General features: G+C 36.1%; 1 long non-coding RNA gene across 1 annotated transcript; it reads right to left on the bottom strand.

Moving 5' to 3' along the window:
- Positions 1 to 1558: 1558 nt before the first annotated feature.
- LOC128233713 (uncharacterized) lies at positions 1559 to 3615 on the bottom strand. The gene is made up of 3 exons (XR_008260759.1): positions 3575 to 3615; positions 2680 to 2762; positions 1559 to 1645 (listed from the first exon to the last, which is right to left on the bottom strand). It is a non-coding gene; the product is annotated as an uncharacterized LOC128233713 (long non-coding RNA).
- Between the last annotated feature and the right edge of the window lie 819 nt (positions 3616 to 4434).

The following is a 4434-nucleotide window of genomic DNA, read 5'->3' as shown; positions in this document are numbered from 1 at the left end:
GTTGGAGAATGTTATGGCCACTCCTTGATGGGCTGGTCACAATCGCAGCCACTTCTCCTATCAGCTCAGCATTTGATTTTCCATCTGAAATCATAGGAGAGTTTGCTTATTTTGTTCATTTCAAGAATTAAACTAACACAAAAATTACTTAAAACACAATTACGATTCTTGCTACACATCAACATAATTCCTCTGGCAACATGTCAACAAAATAGTATTCAAATAATTTCAACAGTATTTAAGTTATGGCCAAGGTTAGTTTTCTACATGCCACTAATAACAATAACACCAAGGCTAAAACAAAAGTTAATACTTTTCAAAATCTTAAGCTAAAGTCATTTAGGGAATTATTCAGTAAGTATTACTATTAACCTACTATGGACTGCAGTGCCCCAGTGAAGATCCAGGTGGAACTTTGTATTTCCTGCTATCATTGCATTTGGAACTTCTCGGCCATTTTCAATCAAAAATAACCTTGATGTTTGCCATTCATCTGTAGAAGAAGTTTGTAAACAAATAACATAATAGTTTAAATGGATTGTAGTGTTTTAATGTATATTTTGTACATCTACGTTTAAATTGATTAAAGTGCATAAAAATATTGCATTAAGAATTATGATTCCCATAAGAAACATCATAAAATTTAACTGCTAAATTGAAAATTTAAATTACTGTGTGATCTTATTGCAGGATAGCTAAATGTCAAGATATCTGACCTTGTAAACCGTCCATAAACATCTGAGGTTGTTTTTGATGGAAAATGGCCAAGAAGCTCCTAATGGCTATCCTAGATATCTCAATCCGCACATGTAGTCCTACAACAGATACATGCGCATGTCAATTAGAAAAAAGTTATTAAAATGTTACTACATTAAGATAATGACATTGACCTATGGTACTATACAGTGAATAAAATGTTTAAAAGTATGTTAACATTACGACATAAATCTTTTGAACTGCACTGCGCACATGTATTTCATCTCAATTTAGGAACAACAGGAAGGAAGTAAAAAATTGACTCAAAGTAAATGAAAAGTTGAAAAAAAACATGTCTATTTACACAGTTGAATAATACATGAACTCGGTTTTTAAGATCTACAATGTACCTGAGCCTTATGCACATACTCCAAAAGGCAGCCAATTTCCAGGCAGCACATTTCTGTGGAGCTTGAAAAATGTTGGACTAGTCTGCTGGGCATGATGGGGGAAGAAGAACTGCTGGGTCAAGTCCCAAACTGTAATGGAGTGTGTGGAATTTAAAAATGAATTATGCATTAAAATCACAGACAACAGATGATGCATTATGATATTCTTAAAAAAAATCAGTCTTTAAAGGCAACGGTCGAGGTCAGACATAAAACATACTACAAAAAATGGTAGATCATCATCATCATCATCATCAGCAGCAGCAGCAGCAGCAGCAGCAGCAGCATCACCATCATCATCATCAGGCATTGCCATTTATGGATTATTTTCAAAGAGGTGCCATAACAGACCTTAAAATCATATCTTACTAGGTGAGTGGTCCATCAGTCTGGTTTCTTCTCTCTCACATCCTGCTCCTCCATCTTTTCCCTCCTTGTCGTACAAGCCTGTGGCGTAGATGATTCATGTTGACGTTGGCCCTGCACACCCTGTCGTATTGCTGTGCAAAAAACATTTGTATGATTGAAATGGTGAGTCATGGTGGTATAATCTTCAATGCAATGGAACATATTTACTGAACGGTGCCATGTCCCCAACACAATATCAACTAGAACTGTAAGCCATAGGCTAACGAATACCCCCCACCCCTCCATGTCTAGGTTGTTTGCCCTGGAGTTAGGCCGGACAAAGCTAATTTTGCCTACAAGGGGAGATAACTCCAGTCAGGGTCATGTGACCTGTACCAAATTCACAGAGGCGAAAGTTTACAACATGGCCATTAATTTCTGAAAGTTTGATAAAGATTTGTTGAATAATAACAAAGATGAATCCCGGACAGGGCTTATTTTGCCTACTTTAACACATCAAGGGGAGATAACTCCAGTCAGGGTCATGTGACCTGTACCAAATTCACAGAGGCGAAAGTTTACAACATGGCCATTAATTTCTGAAAGTTTGATAAAGATTTGTTGAATAATAACAAAGATGAATCCCGGACAGGGCTTATTTTGCCTACTTTAACACATCAAGGGGAGATAACTCCAGTCAGGGTCATGTGACCTGTACCAAATTCACAGAGGCGAAAGTTTACAACATGGCCATTAATTTCTGAAAGTTTGATAAAGATTTGTTGAATAATAACAAAGATGAATCCCGGACAGGGCTTATTTTGCCTACTTTAACACATCAAGGGGATATAACTCTGGTCAGGGTCATGTGACCCGTACCAATTTCACAGAGGCGCAAGTTTACATCATGGCCATTAATATCTGAAAGTTTGAAAAAGATTTGTTCAATAACGACAAAGATGAATCCCGGACAAAAAAAAACGGACGGACAGACGGACAGACGAACGGACAACCCGATTCCAGTATACCCCCCCAAACTTTGTTTTGGGGGGTATAAAAAACTTGTAATTCACATGCTGGACGACTAGAGATTTCCATCAATTGGGTAAATATTTTTGGTAAAAATCTTAAGCAAATGTGTTATGGAAATATTATAAATTATTATGTAGTATCTTCATTAACCTACTTTTCCATAGATGGAAAAGCTAATGTCCATCAGCCTGGTCCCACCTCTTGGATGACCTTGTCCACTTCCGGGTCTTCCCTCTCCTTCAACAGTAAATTTCAAAAGTTAAATGATTATAGAATTTGTGAAAAATTATAAGATGAAAAAAATCAGAGTGTAAAAATTGTACTTAAATGCGTGTTTTCTAAAAACATTCACATTTACTTTTGTAAAATCAAGTTACTGTATACAATCCAAAAATGACAGAACAAAATATAAGAGAAATACAAAATTAATGTGGTCTAGCACTACAATTGATATCTGCCTTTCTTCCTATATGTACCTGAAACGCTTCCACAAGGACGTCCTCAATAATCACAGGCCGCCATTGACGCAACAACACCTCTACAAAGTCGGCTTCCGTCCAATATCCAATATCTGCACAAGGAAATAGGATATATGAACAACTGTTAACAAACTTCAATATTTATCATAAAGAGTGCAATGCAAGGAATAAACAAACTATTGGGAATGTAATGTCTTTCAATTAATTTCTTTTTGGTCACAAGGCCCTTTTGAGGGCTCTCCTCCTGGTTTCAAATTCGGATCAAATTGGTGTGTCAAAACTAAAGAAACAACAGAAGGCTACCAGTCAAACGAAAAAATATATTTTTTTTTGTGGGGGGGGGGGGGGGTTCTAAGAGCAACTCAATTCTGTGGAAATCTGCAGACAATCATGTTTCTAAAGTTTTTCACTACAATGATGTCACCAAATAGATCTTTAAACAGCCTGAGCTTTCTTCAAAACAAACAACTGAAAAGCTTGGTGGAAAAGGGAATGGCTTAAAAGACTCTCTGGCATGAGACTTTAAACACTACCGACATTGGTAACAATCAAAGCTACCATCAGATGTACCTGAGTTATCTATGTTTCCTCTGCATCAGCTTATGGTCTGGACCCTTAAGATGGGTTATCTGGACAGTGTTGACTTTTCTGAAATTCATGAAATGGAGGTGCACATAAAAGTTAAACATTACAATAACATTTATGACTTTTCTGAAATGTTTGACCAAAGGTTGAAATCTAAATACCTGTCAGTGATATACTGAGCATTTAATAGTTAAGACTGAACAAGTCCTGCCCTAAGTTAAAGTTTGACAGCCTATGCAATACACAACAGGCACCTCTTTACAAAACTCACACAAGTCCAAACACACACCATATTTTCGATCCATATTTAAAGGGCACCACAAGCTCTGCAAAGTATGAAAACAAAAACACGATCATAAATAACACCCGCCACCAACAAGACAGGATTATAAATAAACAACAATTAGAAAACAAAAGGCTGTGTTCTTGTTTACATAATAACCCAAGCAAATTATGAAAACAAAAACACGATCATAAATAACACCCGCCACCAACAAGACATGATTATAAATAAACAACAATTAGAAAACAAAAGGCTATGTTCTTGTTTACATAATAACCCAAGCAAATTATGAAAACAAAAACACGATCATAAACAACACCCACCACCAACAAGACATGATTATAAATAAACAACAGTTAGAAAACAAGAGGCTGTGTTCTTGTTTACATAATAACCCATGCAAATTATGAAAACAAAAACACGATCATAAATAACACCCGCCACCAACAAGACATGATTATAAATAAACAACAATTAGAAAACAAAAGGCTGTGTTCTTGTTTACATAATAACCCAAGCAAATTATGTAAACAAAAACACGATCATAAACAACACCCACCAC

The sequence above is a fragment of the Mya arenaria genome, chromosome 5, assembly GCF_026914265.1.
Source record: "Mya arenaria isolate MELC-2E11 chromosome 5, ASM2691426v1".
In the NCBI taxonomy this organism is placed as follows: domain Eukaryota; kingdom Metazoa; phylum Mollusca; class Bivalvia; order Myida; family Myidae; genus Mya; species Mya arenaria.
The sequence above is the reverse complement of the archived record's forward strand: the minus strand, read 5'-3'. Positions and strand labels throughout refer to the sequence as shown.